This window comes from Danio rerio, chromosome 14, assembly GCF_049306965.1.
Source record: "Danio rerio strain Tuebingen ecotype United States chromosome 14, GRCz12tu, whole genome shotgun sequence".
Lineage (NCBI taxonomy): Eukaryota > Metazoa > Chordata > Actinopteri > Cypriniformes > Danionidae > Danio > Danio rerio.
In genome coordinates this window covers 5,003,628-5,017,643 of record NC_133189.1, presented here as the reverse complement: position 1 = coordinate 5,017,643, position 14,016 = coordinate 5,003,628, and the positions used below count along the sequence as shown (strand labels likewise).

At 33.5% G+C, this 14,016-nt stretch overlaps 2 protein-coding genes across 2 annotated transcripts in view; both read left to right on the top strand.

The window, feature by feature from the left end:
* Window positions 1-14,016, top strand: part of guf1 (GTP binding elongation factor GUF1) — a 365,280-nt gene that overhangs the window by 136,564 nt on the left and 214,700 nt on the right. The window lies entirely within an intron of this gene.
* gabra2b (gamma-aminobutyric acid type A receptor subunit alpha2b) overlaps window positions 1-14,016 on the top strand; it is a 164,385-nt gene that overhangs the window by 74,393 nt on the left and 75,976 nt on the right. The gene's annotated exons all lie outside the window — the stretch shown is intronic.

Below are 14,016 nucleotides of genomic sequence, written 5' to 3'. Positions count from 1 at the left end.
TTTTTTTTTGGCATACTTTATCAGCGAACTACGACTCTGTTTAGTTAACCCAGCTTTGAGAACTGATTTACCTCGATTATTTTTTTTAACGCACGATAAAATTCTTATGTTAACGCAACACATTAACGCAGATAATGGCCCACCACTACTTAATACACATAGGATATACAGAAATACACAAATATCTTTACATATGAAAAAATAAAGGATTAAAATGTGACAAAAATATTATTTTCTACATACAGATAAAAACCACTACCTCCCTGCCTTCTTCAGGTCAGGGGTTTCTTTCTGTTTATTCATGACAGTTTGCTTTTGTACAATATTATTATTAGCAGTATTATTTATTGTATGCATATTTATATATATATATATATATATATATATATATATATATATATATATATATATATATATATATATATATTTTTTTTTTTTTTTTTTATAAAAAACAAGCTTAGATTTCTCCACATGTCGTGTTTTGGACCATATAGGCGCAGAAGTGTCAAACTCAATTCCTGGAGGGCCGAAGCCCTGCACAGTTTAGTTCCAACCCTGCTCCAACACACTTACCTGTAGGTTTCAAACAAGCCTGAAGGACTCAATTAGTTTGATCAGGTGTTTTTAATTAGGGTTGGAACTAAACTGTGCAGAGCTGCGGCCCTTTTGGAACTGAGTTTGACACCTGTGATATAGGGCATAAATCGTGTGTTTGGATATAACGTGGTTTTTTGACCACACTTTGTTAGTATTGTTCATTTATTTGTTTACTGGAAATTAGAAATTAATTTAGAAATAGTTTTGAAACAGGATGTTTTTGGATGTTTCCCAGTACGAGGTCACAGCTGGAAGGGTATACGCTGTAGTGACCCCTGATAAATAACAGGACTGAGTCGAAGGAAAATGAATGAATGAATGAATTAAATAATTAAGTCATGAATGAATTAATTAATTAATGAACATATGAGATTGGATATTGGAGGCGACGCAGTGGCGCAGTAGGTAGTGCTGTCGCCTAACAGCAAGAAGGTCGCTGGTTCGAGCCTCGGCTCAGTTGGCTTTTCTGTGTGGAGTTTGCATGTTCTCCCTGGGTTTGCGTTGGTTTCCTCCAGGTGCTCTGGTTTCCCCCACAGTCCAAAGACATGCGGTACAGGTGAATTGGGTAGGCTAAATTGTCCGTAGTGTATTAATGTGTGTGTTTGTGAATGTGTGTGTGGATGTTTCCCAGAGATGAGTAGCGGCTGGAAGGGCATCCGCAATGAGTTTTGAAACAAATCTTTGCGCTTAACCAATGAAATTCAATATGTAGGCTAATGTAGGGACTGGTCTTTAGTGGAGTGAGTACAGAACAGTTTCCTTATCCACAAAAGTAAAGGAGTAAAGTAAAGAGTAAAGGTAAAGAGAAAGTAAAGAGGCTGATTGAAGGAGGCTCGTTATTTATTTCCACGCTGCAGATGCTCTGTTTAACTGTTTTCTTGCTAGTGAAGCGTTCAGTTTTTCCACTTACAAAGTCCGCCATGTAAAAAGTAAATGCACCATGGCGCAACACAGCTGACACTTAAATTGAATGTGAGATGAGACTCATTGGTTTAATAAACGTTATGCTCAAAACACACCTAGAACTTATTAAGAGAATAAGCACAATCCTGTTAGACCATGCGGCGCAGCTCGAAGCATATTTTTCCATCCCTAAAATAGCATAAGTGGATTCAAACACACTCTTAATGCTTTTGCGCCATGAGCCTTGGTCGTTAAAATAGAGCCCATAGCATGTGCATGCAATGATGTTTTCTTAATTTGTTAGCATTTTTCTTAACCTGCAGTGCATTTGAGCTCTCTCAGCCACTGTAGTTTAAACAGTCAAGATGGCAGCAAGCCACTTGTACAGTTTATCTGGCAGTTCCTACAAAGTCAACCATATGGATTTGAAATACCACTAAGTAAATAATGACAGAGCTTTTCTGGGCGGGGTTTTCTTTCCAATAAAAGCCTCTGAACACCGCGCAGACTTGAACAGACATGTTGGATATGCTAGGTTGATTTTGAAGGATTGTCTGATGTCATGGCAAATTTGCCCTTCGTTCTATCATAGTCTATCAAGCACACATTCGCTCTGTCCGGCTAAATCTGCCATGTGCTTTCACACGATCTCTGGGCAAGACTCAACAAACCCTGTCTGTCACTTTTTTTCTGCTTCGCTCTCCCTGTCTCCCTCTCTCTCTAATGCACATCTTTGGGTTGCTGTGACATGTTGGCATTTGGTAGCGCGGTAAAGCGAACAAATCCTCGATGTGGGGTGAGACAGAGGCCAGAACATGTACAAGATATTCCACTTCAGCAAAGAACAGAGAAACCAAAGGGACCGTACTACAAGAATCCCAGAAGAGACACTTTAAGCCATGTTTACAACATTACCTTTACAAATGGAGAGCACACTCACAGCTTGCAAGACATTCAATATTGATGGTAAAGACATTCTGGATTTTACTCTTGCATAAGAGCCCATACTGAAGAGCTGGAGATGGAAATATAGATCTATACAGTTGTGATACTCATGTGATTATTATTATTATTATTATTATTATTATTATTATTATTATTATTATTATTATTATTTATTTATTTTTGTATTATTATTATTGTTATCATTATTATTATTATTATTATTATTATTATTATTGTTGTTGTTGTTGTTGTTGTTATTATTATTATTTATTGGCATTATTATTTTTTTTATTATTGTTATCATTATTATTATTATTATTATTATTAATATTATTGTTATTATAATTATCGTTAGTGTTGTTGTTGTTGTTGTTGTTATTATTATTATTATTATTATTATTATTATTAATATTGTTGTTATTATTATTATTATTATTATTATTATTATTATTATTATTATTATTATTATTAATATTATTATTATTAATATTATTATTATTATCATTATTATTATTGTCACAATAACCAGAGATCACTACTCCATAGATCGCTGGATCTCTCTCACAATAACTCATGGACTACAATTCCGCCATTTCTGGACTACATATTCATACATGCACTTCGCCCAGACACACATGCTTCCTCATCTAAACTGATTACATTTACACCACCTGAGGATTGTCAGAGAATGATTGCACACACTATTTAAGCCACACACTCACCCATTCAGTTTGCTGAGTCTTATTTACTGTAAGTAGCACTACAACGCGTTTCCTAGTCTTGTTATCCTGTGTACCGACCTTAGCCTTGTTAGCCTTCCTGTCTTAGTCTGCCCCCTGCCTTACGACCTCTTGCATGTTACTTCGACTACGATTCTGGATTGTCCTCACACACCTGTTTGCACCTGTATTGACCATTGCTTGCCTGACTAAGAATAAACTTGCTTTTGAATCCAAACTCTAGTTGTATGCGTCACTCCCCGTTGTTACAATTATTGTTGTTGTTGTTATTGTTGTTATTATTATTATTATTATTATTATTATTATTATTATTATTATTATTATTATTATTATTATTATTATTATTATTATTATCTTATTATTATTATTTTTATTATTATTATTATTATTCACATAATTCACCCAAGCAAATTGACAAACAAATGGAGAGCACACTCACAGCTTGCAAGACATTCAATATTGATGGTAAAGACATTCTGGATTTTACTCTTGCATAGGAGTGGCGGTCAACCAAAATGGGTTAAATGTTCATATGTATACTGAGGGCTGAAGATGGAAATATAGATCTATACAGTTATGATTCTCATGATATTATTATTATTATTATTATTATTATTATTATTATTGGCATTATTATTATTATTATTATTATTATTATTATTATTATTATTATTCACATAATTAACCCAAGCACCATTTGTTGTAGACCTTTAAATGAGGCGTCCAATCATTTGTAGGAAAAGTGTTCTATGTTTTTCATAGGTGATTGAGTGTACTGTGTTTGTATATCAGAGGGAAAATCCAGCAAACATGAGGCAGAAGTTTGTGGCTTCATATTTACAAAGCGGAATGTTGTAGAAGCTTGGTAATTAGGCTCATTGTACTGAGCCTGGCTTAGCAGACAATAAATCTTTACATTTTAAAGCCTTGTGGACACCAGGGCCGGTTTTAGAAAGGAGGATAAGTAAAAACTCAGAGTTTGTTAACTCTTGTTAACCTTTTGGCGGTTTTAAAACCTTAACTTTTCAAGCCACGGTTTACAGTACCTTGAAAATGGTTATCATCCCATGCCTATCCAGCATATGTTTTTTATGCAGCGTTTGCTCTTCCAGCTGCAACCCATCACTGGAAAACACCCATACACACTCATTCACAAACACGTATACACTACGGACAATTTTAGCTTACCCAATTCCCCTATAGCACATGTCTTTTGACTGGGGGGAAACCGGAGCACCCAGAGGAAACCCACGCCAACATGGGGAGAACATGCAAACTCCACACAGAAAAGCAAACTGACCGAGCTGAGGTTCAAACCAGAAACCTTCTTGCTATGGGCCAACATCGCTACCCACTGTGTCACCCTAGGTTAAATAGTGAAAATAGATGATCAGATAAAACTAAACAGCCCTTGATTAAATAATATTTACTGACTTTTATTTACCGATTTCTTTGCATTAACTAATGAGAGGAGTGTATGGGAAAAAAGTAATATATTCACAAAAAAGCTATTTAAAAAAAAAATGCACAGAAATGTGACGTGACCTGATTCTTGTGTTTTATTTTGGCCATTTTAAAATAATTGTTTGCCAGAAATTGACTTGATAATTGTGTCCATTTCATCTCCAAAAAAATGATTCACACTCTAGAGCGATTGCTTTGCTTTGCCACATCCTGCATGATCTGTCTTCTGTTCAGACTCATTAGTTAAGCACTATTTGCATCACCCATAACAAGGGATGTACTCAAACAAGTACCGGCGACTCTCTCACATAACAAACACCCAAATGTGTGCATTTAAACACACATATGCATGAACCCTTGGGTCTTTCTTCCTGGGGCTCTTCTAAATCCCCATCATGTGACGTGAGATTAATCATTCATTACCACAGCGTGAATATGCCGTCTAGTGTGAGGAAAATTGGGTCATCTGCCACACTTGAGTGTGCACTACATTTTGCACACTTGAGTGTTCGCAATATCTCAAGGATTTTTAATACCTTTTTTCCTTGAGGCCACGGGCTCAGAAACCACTTAGAGAAAAGACACTTCAGGTTTGTGTATCTGTGTGTGTGTGTTGGCATTGATTAATGATGCGATGAAGGGGTGTGTTTACAAACACCAAGTGCAGTTGAGAAGCGCAGTTTCAGGTGTGCACTTAAACACAATGTTGAGATACGCGACGCCCATGTGTTATCATCGGTTTCAACTAAGGTTAACATATTTTTTAACTAAGACCTAAGCTCAAAAAATGAATTGTTACTTAAACTAAAGCGTCATTTATTTATTTATTTATTTATTTATTTATTTATTTATTTATTTATTTATTTATTTATTTATTTATTTATCTATCTATCTATCTATCTATCTATCTATCTATCTATCTATCTATCTATCTATCTATCTATCTATCTATCTATCTATCTATCTATCATCTATCTATCTATCTATCTATCTATCTATCTATGTGTTTATCCTTTTTTTAGACATTTTTATTGATTGATTTTTATGTATTTATTTATTGGCTTGCTTTAATTATTTGTTTGTTTGTTTGTTTAATTATCAATTGGTTTGTTTATGTTTTTATTTGTTTGTTGGTTGGTTGGTTGGTTTGCTTGCTTATCTAGCTATCTAACCATCAATCCATCCATGGACTTATTTCCTTCATCCATCTATCGACTAAATTCCCTCACTTATCTGTCTATCCATCCATCTATCCATCCTTCATCCATTAACTGATTTCCTCCACCCATCCATAAATTGACCAATTCCCTCTATCTATTCCTCCACTGACTGATTTCATCCATCCATCCCTCCATTGACTGATTCACCTTTTCCATCCATTCATCCATCTATTGACATATTTCCTCCATCCATCAATCCATCCATCCATCCATCCATCCATCCATCCATCAACTGATTTCCCTCATCTATTCATCCATCCATCCTTCCATTCATTCATCCATCTATCTATTCATCTATTCATATCCACCATCAATTGACTGATTTCGTCCAATCCATCCATTGAATGATTTCCCTCATCTATCCGTCCCTCTATCCATTATTGCATCCATCCTTCCATTCATCTATTTATTCATTTATTCATATCCACCATACATTGACTGGTTTCTCTCATCCTTTCATCCATCAACTGATTTCTCTCATCTGTCCATCCATGCATTTATTCATCCATTGACTGATTTCCTCCATCCATCCATCTATCCATTGACTGATTTCCCTCATCCATCCATCCATCCATCCATCCATCCATCCATCTATCCATCCATCCATCCATCTATCCATCCATCCATCCATCTATCCGCTCCTCCATTGAGTTATTTCCTTCATCCATCCACTGATTTCCCTTATCCATCCATTCATACATCCATCCATCTATCCATACATCCATCTCCATCCATCCATCCATCCATCCATCCATCCATCCATTCATTGATTGTTTCCCCTCATCTTTCTATCCATCAATCTATTGACTGATTTCCTCCATCCATCCATTCCATCCATCCATTCATCCGTTTATTGCCAGATTTCACTCATCCACCGATCTGTCCGTCCGTTCGTCTGTCCATCCATCCATCCATCCATCCATCCATCCATCCAGCCATCCATCTATCCACTCCTCCATTGAGTTATTTCCTCCATCCATCCACTGATTTCCCTTATCCATCCATCCATCCATCCATCCACCCATCCATCCATCCATCTATCCACTCCTCCATTGAGTTATTTCCTCCATCCATCCACTGATTTCCCTTATCCATCCATCCATCCATCCATCCATTTATCCATCCATCCATCTATCCACTCCTCCATTGAGTTATTTCCTCCATCCATCCACTGATTTCCCTTATCCATCCATTTATCCATCCATCCATCTATCCATCTCCATCCATCCATCCATCCATCCATCCATCCATTCATTGATTGCTTCCCCTCATCTTTCTATCCATCAATCATTATTGCCAGATTTCCCTCATCCATCCATCTGTCCGTCTGTTCGTTTGTCCATCCATCCATCCATCCATCCATAAATTTACACATTTTTGGCTTGTCTGTCTGTCTGTCTGTCTCTCTATCCATTTATTTATACATTTTTAAATAAATGTATGTATTTATTTTATACGCATTTATTTGCTTGTATGCTTGTTTATTTGTTTATTCATTTGTTCATCTATCCATTTATTTGCTTGCTTGTAGAACATCAAGGCTATGGCTTGGTCCATTAAGATTTTTTATTTTTATTTTTTTTACATCAAGCAGTGTAGTGCAGTAATGAGAATCTAATGAGAAGCACCATTGGAAATAATGAGGATCACAAAAGACCTTGTCAGTAAAATATCCGGACACATTACAGTAATGAGAATAATGAAGGGGAAATGTGCTTAATTGTCATGAAAATAATCCAGAATGCAGAATATCTTAAAGGAATAAACACCCTCTTGTCGTTACAAAACTGTATGACTTTCAATTTATTATGATGCATTGAGATATCTTTTTTAAGAAAAAAATATTTTAAAATGTATTTATATTGGATTAAATATATTGAAAAAATTATTTTTTGCAATATTTGTTTTCTTCATTTATAAACATATGAAATCATTCTTGTAATAACCTGGAAAAATATAAGTCTTGAAAGTTAAGTGTCTCATGAGTTTGTATTGCAAATTTGATAAAGTTGCAAAATAAGATTTCTGCAAAAAGGTTTTCAGAGACGATGTCTGACCATTTCACACTCACCAGCAGAGGCACTTTCTCAAAAATGACCTTTCCAAACTAAAACAGTAACAGTTGCTGAATTATGTGGGAATTACATTCTCAGTTTAGGTATCATTGGAAAGAAGATGCTTTGGGTTTTACTATGGTCCATCTGGCAAGTTTAATGCTAAAATATCTAAAAAGTTATACATGCTGAAGTAATGAGACATAAATGTTATGGACAGGGGTGGACTTAGTGATTTGGGGGCCCTAAGCAATTCAAGGTATGGGGCCCTAGCATTTAAAAAAAAAATAAACTGCATGGTAAAAAGTATATATATATATATATATATATATATATATATATATATATATATATATATATATATATATATATATATATATATATATATATATACTGTATATATATATACTGTATATATATATATATATATATATATATATATATATTTATATATATATATATATATATATATATACTGTATATATATATATATATATATACTGTATATATATATATATATGTATATGTATATATATATATATATATATATATATATATATATATATATATATATATATATATATATATATATATATATATACTGTATATATATATATACTGTATAAAAATACATACAACAGTTCTGTCTAGTTCTTGAATCTGATTTTCTGATAGCTGTGCAATGTTTTGCCCGTAACATCACACAAAGACCTCTTCACCCTTCACCTTTGTGTATTACTCCGCCCACACACAGCCAGCAACAAGCAGAGAGACACTCTACAGTTTGACAAATATTACTGCTGTTAGACAACATAATGTACATTTGAGTTTTTTTTTTTTTTTTTTTTTTTTGTGGAGAATATAGTTGTTTAGATTGTATTTCTGCAGTTTATTTATAAGAATTGTGCCTATTTTAAAATAGTTACAATTTCTGAGAGAGCTCGACGGCGGCCATTAGCCTGCCATAAAGTAGACCAAAAATGATTGGTGTTTTCTATCCACAAGATGGCGACAGAACTGCATAATTATGCTTAGACGATTATAACAGTCTGATTTCTAACTGTTTCAGAGAAATGGGTTGCAGCTGGAAGGGCATCTGCTGCGTAAAAACGTGCTGGATAAGTTGGGGGTTCATTCCGCTGTGGCGACCCCGGTTTAATAAAGGGACTAAGCCGAAAAAAAAAATGAATGAATGAATGAATTCATTCATTCATTAATGATTTCTAACTACAGTTGATCAAATCATTATTAAATTGGTAAGCATACCTGCCAACACTTCCGTTTTTCCTGGGAGTATCCCGTATTTCAGACTAATCTCCCACAACTATCCCGTTTTTTATTTCTTCCGGAAAACTGCCGTAATTTTATTTTTTAGACTCTGTGTTTGATTTTCTTATTCACATACACGATTGCGCCGTCAAACTGTATAAACGCAATATCACACTCGTAGAAGTGCTACTCATGTGATATTGCTCATATATATATATATATATATATATATATATATATATATATATATATATATGCGTGTGTGTGTGTGTGTGTGTGTGTGTGTGTGTGTGTGTGTATATATATATATATATATATATATGTATGTATATGTATGTATGTGTATTTGTGTATGTGTATATAAATAAATATAAATATAAATATATATATATATATATATATATATATATATATATATATATATATATATATATATATATAAATATATATATATATATATATATATATATATATATATATATATATATATATATTTATATTTATATTTATTTATATACACATACACAAATACACATACATACATATACATACATATATATATATATATATATATATATATATATATATATATATATATATATATATATATATATATATATATATATATATATATATATATATATATATTTAAAGGAACCTTTATCTTCCTAATGTAAAATTAAAGCAATAAATTCACAAATAAAAAAAAGTGGTCCCACTTTATATTAAGTGTCCTTAACTACAATGTACTTGCATCAAAAAATAAATACAATGTACTTACTGTGTTTATAATGTATTTGAGAACACTTGTGGTGCTTTTTGAGTTGGGATAGGGGTTGGGTTATGGACAGGTTTGGTGGTATGGGTAGGTTTAAGGGTGGATTAAGGTGTAAGGGATGGTCAACAGTTTATTTACAAATGTAATTACAAAAGTTAGTTACAGATGTAGTTACATACATGTATTTAATCAAGCATAAGTACACAGTAAATACATGTATTTACACAATAAGTACATTGTAACAAACTATTAAGTCCTGTGTAAGTACATATAAGTTAAGGCCACTTAATATAAAGTGATACCAAACAAGTTCTCAAACTATGGTAGGGGTGTCCAAACTGTTCTAGAGGGCTGGTGTCCTGCAGATTTTAGCTCCAACTTGTCTCAGCGCACCTGCACAGGTGTTTTTTAGAAAGCCTAGTAAGAGCTTAAAAAATAATTTAGTTTTTCCTTTTGACATTACATTATTATTTTTCTTACCCTCATTGGCAGATTATTTAGCTTGTTTTAAGAAAAAACTCACTTCAATTTGTCTTATTTTTTCTTAAAATAAGACAATATGTTTTGATTGTCTAGAAAATTATCCTTCATTTAAGAATATTTAGATATTTGGACTAGAAACAAGACAAAAAAAATCTAAATAGGAAAAGCATTTTTTGCAATGTAAAACTCGTTCGCCCCTAAAACAATATTTCTGTCATAATTCACTCACCCTACTAGTCTTCTGAACCCATGATGTATAATCCAGATGTATAAAATGTTTAAAAAGCTGTGCAGGTTTGACACAACATGGGGTTGAATAAATTTTAAAATTTCTTTTGTTTATTGTTGCCTGGATTATAGCTTTAATCAGAAAATTGCACCTCTCCCGGTTCTGTCAGCTCTGTTCTGTCCATCATGTCGTTCACACGCTGAGATCTGTGTGTGTTGGAGATCATTAGTGTCTCGATGATGACAGTTTTTTTTATCAAAGAGGCTCTGTTTCTGTGAAAAGAGAGAAAGTGAGACATAGAGAGAAGGGGAAAGATCAGATGATGCTGGCATACTGTCAGTGACATTAGCTCAGAAGTTCAGGCTTCTGGATCACGGGCAGTCGTTACAATGATGATCAGAATTATTATTATTGCGATACACGCTCTCAAACGCTAATTAGCACTGCAGACATATTATTTACTGTGTTTGTGTGTGTGTGTGTCCACAAGTATAGCAATACAAGTACTTTTACAGAAATAACAGGATAGTTTTACAACCCTTCTCCCATGTTAGAATCTGTTGAGAAGGTAGGACTTTGCTAGCGGATGTTCCAGTGAAGGGGCGGCATGGTGGCTCAGTTGTTAGCACTGTCGCCTCACTGCAAGAAGGTTGCTGGTTCGAGTCTCAGCTAGAACCGTTGGCATTTCTGTGTGGAGTTTGCATGTTCTCCCCGTGTTGGCGTGGGTTTCCTCTGGGTGCTCCGTTTTCCCTCACAGTTCAAAGACATGCGATATAGGTGAATTGGATGAACTAAATTGGCCGTAGTGTGTGAATGGGTGTTTCTCATTCCTATTGCTACTGGAAGGGCATCTGATATGTAAAACATGTGCTGCAATAGTTGTCGGTTCATTCCACTGTGTCGACCTCAGATAAATAAGGGACTAAGCTGAAGGAAAATGAATGATTGAATGTACCTGTGAGGCTTTATTGCTGCCTCACGCTCGTTCTCAAAGACCCTAAACATAGTGCTGTCTCAAAGGGCCATTTCTTTGTCTTCACAAATGATGTGTGTGGAACAGAAAAAACAATCGTCCTTCTGTTATTACATGTGTTGGTCTTTGGGTCAGGGTGAGGTCAGGCTGCCTAATGAGACTCCTTCTGTCAAGCCTAGTGTTGCTATAATATATGAACTCCAATCTAAACCTCGAGGAGCTGTTTTAACACACACTCCCTTCTGTTATGTTATAGTTTATACTACAGGACAGTTTCTTCTTGGCTGATTAATATTCTAAGATCTGCTTTTATTTTCAGATAAACAACTAAAGTAGTTCCCTGACATCTTTCCAGATATGTTACAAATCTATATCAATACACTGAATGATTCACAGCCTACAAAAGTCTGAAACTTACAACAAAAAAGGGCTTTGGATGAGATGTGTGAGAAAATATTCCTATGCTGTAAAAAATATCTGTTAATTAACAGTGTCCGTATTCTGTGATTCACAAATGTTTTTCGTTTATGTGCAGTTGTGAATTACATTATGGGAAGTTGATGTCTGCTTTGTCGACTTTTGATATTCAAAATTCAACTATACAGTTTAACAAAGTGACTTTTGATTGACATTTTAGTAGTTTGAATTAATATAATGTACAATAAATGATATATAGGGAAATAAGTCTGTTAAATAACAGTAAATGTACTGGCAGGTTTTTGTAGCGTAAAATACAACACGAACCGAGACAATATATCAGTTTAAACTATAAGCAATGTTGATAAAAGTCACTTTTTCAAACGCTTTAAGGTTAAAAGTTGTTGGAGAAAAGATCAAGGTCTCATAATGTTAATCATATAAAGGTAATTGCAGTATAAGTGTAATAATCGTCTCTATACCATTGAATTATTAGAAAACAATGCACGCGCTCTGCTTCACATTATGGCTGGATCACGACTCTGTTAACATTTTTTAAATTACATGGTAATTAACTGTAAAGCGACTGTATATTACACTTATAATTTTATAATTATGCATTATGTTACTGTATTTTAAAGTTGCATTAGTTAAAATAACCTATTGACACCATTAAAACAGTAATTTTACTTAGCTGTAGGTTAAAATACAGTAAAATCGTGAAAGCTGGCCATTCATAGGAAATACAGTAATTTATCATTTAGACTGTTTTACAGTAAATAAAAAGTTGAACAATTAATTACAATCAAAAGTACTTTTTTTAAATTGTATTAAAAATTTATTTTAGACGCGAACACTAAAAATGCTGTACATGATGACATAATTGTGTTTATAAAAAAGAAAATCAAACATGGAGAGTCTCAAAAATCCCTTTGTATGAGAAACTACTTTCTTCCGCTATTTATTCACATCTGCAGCTGACATCAGAACAGCAGAAACTGTTACTACATCACAAATGTCACTTAAAAACAAGTACTTGGATGATTCTCTAGCGTAATGTCTAAAGTGATGACAAAACAGCTGATTTTGCTCACATTTTAAGATAATAAGGCTAAACGGCTTGAAATGCCATCAGTCTACAGAGATTTCCCAGTATTTCTCTGTTGCAATCGGGAGATCACAATAATTAACCCCGAAAAAGCCAAAGTAAAATGCTGTATATTTTACAGTAAAGCTATACAATACTGCAACTACATGTACAGCTAGATAAATGGTACTGTAAAAATTAATACAGTATGTTTGCTCTAAATTTGATTTACATTAAAGTAGTGTGAAACCTGGCTAATCAGAAAGTGCAGTAGTTTGCCATTTAGACTATTTTACAGTAATTAGATAAGTGAACAATCTATTACAGTTAAAATCATATAAATTGTATAGTATAAAAATATACAGGTGAGAAGACTGTATATTTTACAGTACAATACTGCAAATACATGTACAGCAAGATGAGTGGTACTCTTAAAAAGTAATACAGTATTATTGCTGTACATATGATTTACAGTAAAGTATTGTGAAACCTGGCTAGCCGCTGGAAATACAGTAATTTACCATTTGGACTATTTACAGTAAATAAATAAGTGAACAATCTATTACAGCTATGAAAATATATTACAGGTGAAAAGACTAAGTATACTTTATATTTTATAGTAAATCTACACCATACTGTAAATACATCTACAGCAAGATGGTATTGTAAACATTTATTATAGTATTTTTGGTCCCACTTTATATTGTTGCCTTAACTTATATGTACTTACACAGGAGTTAATAGTTTGTTACGATGTACTTATTATGTAAATACATGTATTTACTGTGTACTTATGCTTGATTAAATGCATGTATGTAATTACATCTGTAACTAAATTTTGTAAATACATTTGTAAA